This window comes from Calypte anna, chromosome W (assembly GCF_003957555.1).
Source record: "Calypte anna isolate BGI_N300 chromosome W, bCalAnn1_v1.p, whole genome shotgun sequence".
Classification (NCBI taxonomy): domain Eukaryota; kingdom Metazoa; phylum Chordata; class Aves; order Apodiformes; family Trochilidae; genus Calypte; species Calypte anna.
The window spans coordinates 18,004,825-18,012,741 of NC_044276.1; positions in this window are offsets into that span (position 1 = coordinate 18,004,825).

Consider the following 7,917-nt stretch of genomic DNA (forward strand, 5'->3'; position numbering starts at 1 on the left):
TCAGCAGCACCATGCAGTCAAGAAACATCAGAAAACTTGCTAATGGTGTATTCAGCTCCTGCCTCCAGATAATCTCTCAAGACCCATGGATAGAACTCGTCAGGTCCCATGGATTTGTGCAATTTCATGATCTTTAGATGGTCTCAAACCTGCTTTTCTGCTACAGTGGGCAGATCACCCTCCTCTGAGCCCCTGCCTTTGTTTTCTCTGACTTGGATGGTGGTGTGGCCAGAGCCCTTGCTGGTAAAGACTGAGGAAAACCAGTCATTGAGTACCTCAGCCTTCTCCATATCAAGGCTCACCTTGAATATCCCCAGGGATGAGGCCTCAGCTACCTCCCTGGGCAACCAGTTCCATTTTTCCTCTATCCTCATGGTAAAGAATTCTTTTTCTAACATGCAATCTAGATCAGCTCTTCTCTAATTTAAAACCATTGCCCCTCGTCCTTCTGGGTGACATTCTGTCCCTCTGGCTTATCAACAGCACCACTCAGCTTGGTGTCATCTGCAAACTTGCTGATGGTGCACTCGATCCCGCTGTCTATATAGCTGATAAAAATATTAAAGAGTACAGGACCCCTGAGGGTCTGCATCTGGACTTCAAGCAATTGACCACATCCCTCTGGATGCAACCATCCTGCCAGTTTCTTATCCCCTGAACGGTCCACCCATCAAATCCCTGTCTCTCCAAGTTGGTGAGTAGGATATTGTGGGGGACCATGCCAAAGGCCTTGCAGAGAAATGACATCCACTTCTCATTACTTGAGTCTCTTTCTACCTTTTGCAAACCACAGAATCAATCACAGGTTTGTTCTGGTTGGAAAAGACCTTTAAGATCATCAAGTACAACCATTAACTCAACTCTGCAAAGTCCTGTGCTAACATCTATCCTAAGCAGCCGCTCTGGATTGATGTGGTGCCGTTTTTGGGAGAAGGGCAGGGGCCCCAGGTGTGGCTTCTATGAGAAGCTGCTGAAAGCTCTCCCAGCTCCAAAATGTCCAGGCCTTCCTCTGGCTAATGTTGAGGCCATCAGTGCCATCAGTGACATCATCCATCAGTGACAATGGGTACACCTCTGCAATTAACACATTCAAGAAGGGGAAACAACCCATTGTAAGGCTTGAGGGCAGAGGAGAGGGGGAAGAGATAGCAGTATCAAGAGAAAGAACACTGCCAGAGTAGGGAGACCAAGGTTGGTGAGGGAGGAGAGGGAGAAGTTGCTCTGAACAGAAGTGCCTATACATTCTGCAGTGAGATGACAGGCTGTCTCCTTGTAACCCAGGGAGGAGCAAGATGGAGCAGTCTCTGAAAGATCATGGTGGAGCAGTTGCGAATCAGCCTGTGAAGGACCACAGTGGAGCAGTTGTGGACCTGCAGCCTGTGGAGCATGTCAGAGCAGATCTTGTTGTAAAGGACCGTGGAGGAACCATGTCCACAGAGAGCAGGGTACCAAGTCACCTTTGCAAACTCCTGAAAAAATCCTCGTTAGCAGATTGAAAGGATTTGCTGGAGAGCAAGGAGACAGATCAGGGTCTGCTTATGGCCTAGGGCCTTCAAACAACAGAGATAAGGACTGGAGAAAGAAGTGAAAGGAGGTCTACTCTGGTTGTTCAACCTGATATGTCTCTACCATGCTTCATAAATGAAACAGGCCTATATAATGAAGGCCTATGTTGGTGGCTTTGGGAGTTTCACTGACATCAGCCCTCCCACACTGGTTTGCCCAATGCTGGATCCAGGCCCCATGACTGTAACTGTAGCTGTAAAGGTTACAGTTCTGCTGAACCTCCTCCTTGCATCTCCACAGAAAGAAACTCTATCATTTCATCATAACTGAACCCAGGATGGCCTCCAACCATCACATCACCCACAAGTCCTTCTCTGTTTACGAGCAGCTGGTCACATGAGGTGTATTCTTCAGATGGTTCCTTCAACAGCTATGTTAGGAGTATCTGTTCCACCCACTCCAGGAATCTCCAGGACTGTTCCCTCTCTGCTGTACTTTATTTCCAGCATACATTTGCAAAGGTGAAATTTCCCATGAGAACAAGGTCTTAGCTATTCTAAGAATGCTTCATTGGCCTCTCCATCCTTGTTGGATGCTCTAGACTCTCAATATGGTATCTGCCTTGTTGCCTTTCCCTCTGATTCTTTTGTATTAATACTCCACCAGTCCTCACCATTATTAAGCCATCAATCCATCACCATCAATCAAAACTCTCCCTAACACACAGGACCACCCCAGTGCCTCTCCTGCCTGGCCTATTGCTTCACAACAAGGGGCACAAACTACTGAAGGAGAAGGTGAATGGAGCCAGTTTGCAGAGGTGGAAGCCATCCAGCTGGCTGTAGACACTAAGGAAGGAGAAAAGGGGACAGTGCTCCATCTCTGTAATGACCCATGGATGGTGGCAAATGCCCCATGGGGATGGGTACAGTAAATGGGAGCAGAGCAAGTGGCAGCTTCTGGGCTGCTTCAGCCTGGAAAGATGTTGTGTTCCATCTCCGGAACTTGGTTGTAAAAGTGCATCCCATAGATGCCCACATAGCCAAGATTTAGGCTAGTGGAGAACACACAAAGAAACAGCAGGTGGGTCAGGTTGAAAAAGTTAGCAAGGCTCAGATGGGTCTGATTTTGGCCTCATGAGCCCATCAAGGAAGAGGCTAAACACACAGATGGCCTTGTGATGGAGGGGTGGACCTGAGCATGGATACTCTTGCACAGGTGATCCATGAACATGAAATGTGCTACAATCAAGTAAGTGAAGCTAATCCCTAGAAAGTACACAGAGATAGTTGTTTGACCCTGAACAAGACCTAAACCACAACCAGGTCCATATTGTTTCCCAGCAAAGGGACTGTAGAGGTTTCGGGATCCCAACGATAGTCAAAATCTTCAAAAATTCAACCATTGTAGGGAACGCACAGAGAATGAGAAGATGAGGAATGATGACTCCTTATTAAAGGAGAAAAGGTAATTAACAAAAATGTCCAGGAGATGGCACCCAAAGAACAGCCATATCTCCTCCATAGGTTGCTCATAAAAGAAACTGTAAGGCCTGTAGCTGCTGACAGTCTGCAGGAGGTGGCACCCGCAGGAGGGAGATGATGGCCATACTTACTGCAGGTCTTGGGTCAGTTTCACACAGCACAGCTCAGTGATGCCCTTGAGCAGAGTCCTGAGCTGACAGCACAACAAGGAGCAAGGAAGGTGTGACATCCCACAGCTCTAAGAACAGGTCTGAGAGCTAACCAATCAACATGGTGACCAGATACTGTAAAACCCATACAATGAAAATTTATATCTAGTTTGTTTTAAAATGCTCTGATCAGACCTGTCTTTATCTCATCCATTTGTGCCCTACATTTAGCACCAAAAATAACTGTGGTGGTTTAATTCCAGACAGACACTAAGCACCACGGAGCCACTCACTCACCTTTCCCCACAACCGTGGGCTGGAAAAAAGGATAAGATTAATGGATTGAAATAGAAATAGTTTATTTAATGAAGTAACACATAATTACATATTAATATTAATATGGATTCTAACACTAATGTGAATAATTATTTGACTAAAAAATTCAATTACTGGGAAAAATTATCTGCTTTATTTTTCTTGGCTTACAAAGAGGAAAACTCCTGCTGTGCCTGAGTGCAGCCAGTTCTCTAAGGGAGATTGGTGGGGAGCTGGTACAAAGGAGCTGTAACATCCAGCTGCAGCCTGCAGGAGAGAAGTCTGAGGGAAGGAAAAGACAAAGAGGTCCTAGGAGGGATATGGACAATTTGCCACCGCCACCTTGCCACCACCACCTGTCACCTCTGGCTGGAAGCTGGCACTCCTTCAGAACCTCCATGTGGCAGCGTGCTTCTGCTCCCCAACCCCAGTGTGGCCCCCCAGAGCACTGCCTGGTGGGACAGCCTGACCTTTTATTGGCCTCAGCTGGAGACTATTTTCATTTGGATTCCCTGGCCCCCACCCCCCCCAGTTCCCCTCTTCTCTTCCAGAGCCCCTCGCCAAACCCAGTGCAGCCGGGCCCCAGGGCTGGTAGGAGGCACGGAGGGCACGGCCGGCACCCGTGAGCCAGTGGGAGTGGGTGTCCCCCCTTTTTGTGTTGAGTTTTCTTCCGAAGCAAGGACATTCTGATCATGTTGGGTGATGCCAAGAATGACCATTCCCTTTCTTAGGGGGAAATTGAAAGTGCAGCCTGCAGGGCGTTATTGATGGCAGTGCAGAAAGCAGCTGCCGTAAGAAAGAGAGGCTGCTGCAGGCTTTTGGAAATGGATACTTGTCATGCATTGCTCCTCCTGCCTCTAAGGGAAGGTGTCCTGCAGGCAGGGCAGGAACGGACTATCTGCCAGTGCCCCCATCCCCTCATTGTGTGACAGGACAATTGCTGCCAGCACTCGTGGCTCCCCACAGAGACCCTGATGATGCTGGCGCCATGCGGGGTGGGTGGGGATGAAGTGGCAGCGTAGGGACAGGAGTGAGCTGAATGAGCAGCAGCTTCTGGATGGAGGGTAGAAGTGGTGGCACTGTCAAGGTGATGGTGACAAGGTGGTAGAGGCAGATTATCCCAGACCCTTCCCAGGGAGCCAATGAGAGAAATGTTGTGTTTGAGGAGGTGAGGAGAAAAGTTCTCCATGGAGTGTTGGACCTCAAAGGCCCCATGGTGCCAGAGGGACTGAGTCCATAATCCTCAGGTACTGTCAGGAGACTGAAAAAAAAAACCCTCTTAAGAAGTTGAAGCCAAAATAAAAAACCAAATTATGTTGAAGTATTTATTGGCCCCATTAGGTCCCATTACTGACAAAGCCTCCCCAGAGACTTGTTAGAGAAGGTCACTGGAGGCCATGATTGTAAGGAGGCAAAGATTCTCTAAACGTGTCTCTAAAGCCACAGATATTTATTTGTTTATTGGCTTATGTATTTATTTATTAATTTTATTTTATTTTGGAACAGTCAGGCCAACCTCTGAAGCCCAGGCAATGGGAAATAAGAGCCCATCCCTCACTTGTGGGTCAAGATTCTTCTGGGGGCCATGGGGCGTGACGATGAGCAATAGAAACTGGAGGAAAAATGCACTACACATCCCAGCTACCCCAAAAAGGGGCAAAGAGCAAACTAAGTGCAGAGCCTCAACATAAACTTCTGCCTGGTGGTGGTGATACAGTGACCATTTCTAAAGTCACCTTTCCAGACACAGACTGTCCAGACAAAGGCCATTCCCATTCCTCTCCAGTCGTCCCCTTCTCCTCCTCTTTGTTCATTCAGATGCCTCTCCTCTGGGTGCTGCTTTGAGCAGCAGGTTGTTCAAAGTTTGCCTGTCTTTCAGCAGCCTGATTGTCTCTTTACCCACCTCTGTCATGATGATCACATCTCTCTTTTTCCATCTGTCTCTCTAAACCATTTCTCATCAGATTCTTCTTCACTTTCTCTGTTTGACTTTTCTTGGTTTGCACAAAGGAAAACTCCTCCTGTGCCCGTGTGCAGTCAGTTCTCTAAGGAGAGACGTGGGAGGTGGTGCAGTGGAGCTGTAAACTCCAGCTGCAGAGAGGAGAGAAGTCTGATGCAAGGACCAGGGATGGAAGTCCCAGGTGGGACATGAAAGGAATGGTGGGGCTGTGGAGATCAGCTGTAAAGTTGCCCACACAGAGTCAGCCTTCAGGAAACTTCTGTCACCTCTTGTATAAAATAACAATTATGAGATGATCTGTTTAAATATATTTAAAAAAAATAACATCAATCAAAAACCCGAAAGTACCACAAACAGTTTTCATGAAGCACCATATGAAATGTTCCTCCTTATATACGGTGGGAAAACCTCTCCAATAAGCTGTACAAGTCTTGAAGATGTGAAGAATATCCCATGGAGAGCCATGGCCCTTTAGTGCTCTCTGTATTTCAATGAGCCCCAGGGTGTGTTTGGTGCTGAGTCCATGATCCTCAGGTGCTGAGAGATGAATGAACAAACTGCTCCAGAAGTCAGAACAGAACCTGAAAGTACCTTGAAGCATTGATTGGTCCCACTGAGGGTCATTGCTTCCATAGTGTCCCCATGGCCTTGTTAGGACAGATCACTGGAGGCCATGATTGCAGGGAAGCAAAGATTCTGTAAAGGTGGCTCTGAAGCCAAGCATTTTTCATTATTTATTTATTAATGAATCAGTGAGGCCAAACTCTGAACCCCAGGCAATGGGAAGGCAGAACCCATCCCTCAATTGTGAGTCAAGACTCTTCCTGGGGAGAGTGGTGTATGAGAATGACGAATAAATAAAATTCTGACACATCCTGACCTCCCTAAGAAGGGGAAAGAAAGTCCAGAGCTTCAAGACAAAATGACTTCTTGTAGACCAGGGTGGTTGAGGCAGCTGCCATGTTTGAGGTGACAAAGCCCTTGGTCCTGTTGGGCCTTTCAGCCTTCCAGAGCCCTTGGGCACCTCTCCTGCAGGCTGCCCTACACTGTTCATGCCTGCAACTCCTTCTTTAAACTGCTTTATAGAATCATAGAATCATAGAATTGGCTGGGTTCGAAGGGACCTCAGAGATCATCAAGTCCAACCCTTGATCCACTACCGCTGCAGTTACTAGACTATGGAACTGAGTGCCACATCCAGTCTCTTTTTAAATATCCCCAGGGATGTAGAATCCACTACTTCCCAGGGCAGCCCATTCCAAAGCCTCATCACACTCTCAGTAAAGAAATTATTTCTAATATCCAACCTAAACCTTCCCCGGCAAACCTTAAGACCATGCCCTCTTTTCTTGCTGAGAGTTGCATGGGAAAAGAGACCAACCCCCGCTGGCTCCAGCCTCCTTTCAGGTAGTTGTAGAGAGCGAGGAGGTCTCCTCTGAGCCTCCTCTTCTCCAGGCTGAACAGCCCCAGCTCCCTCAGCCTCTCTTCGTAGGATATGTGCTCAAGTCCTTTTACCAGCCTAGTTGCCTTCCTTTGTACCCGCTCCAGGACCTCAATATCCTTCCTAAACTGAGGGGCCCAAAAAAGGACACAGTACTCAAGGTGTGGCCTCACCAGCACTGAGTACAGGGGCAGAATCACTTCCTTGGACCTGTTGGCCATGCTGTTCCTGATACAGGCCAGGATGCCATTGGCCTTCTTGGCTACCTGGGCACACTGCTGGCTCATGCTCAGCTTTCTGTCGATCCAGACTCCCAGGTCCCTTTCTGCCTGGCTGCTCTCCAACCACTCTGTCCCCAGCCTGTATCGCTGTATGGAGTTGTTGTGGCCAAAGTGCAGGACCCGGCACTTGGCCTAGTTGAACCTCATCCCATTGGAATCAGCCCATCTCTCCAGTCTGTCCAGGTCCCTCTGCAGAGCCCTCCTGCCTTCCAGCTGATTCACACTCCCCCCCAGCTTAGTGTCATCTGCAAATTTGCTAATGATGGACTCAATCCCCTCATCTAAATCATCTATAAAGATATTGAACAAAACTGGGCCCAACACTGATCCCTGGGGGACACCACTAGTGACCGGCCGCCAACTGGATGCAGCACCGTTCAGCACCACTCTCTGGGCCCGGCCCTCTGTAGAGAGACAAGATAAACCAGGTGCCTCAAATTGCCAGTGAGTGGGTGTGAGTCCACCTGTGCCTGATTAGGACAGGCCCCTATTGGGCATGAGCAAGACCAGGGGGCCAATAAAGGTGGGACACACACCCACAGAGAGACCTCAGCTCACTCTGGTGTGAGGTATGGAGAGGCCAGCAGCTCGTTGAGCTTCAGGAGCAAGAATGGCTCTTCTCGCTACACTTCTACCCTGGAAGCGCTGTGTGGTGGCTGGAGTCCTGGAAGAGACCAGCAGCTTGTCGAGCTTCAGGAGCAAGAATGGCTCCTCCCGCTACATTTGGTGGAGAATGCGGGCAGCATACAGACATCTAAAGAAGCAGCAGTGTGAGGAGCTG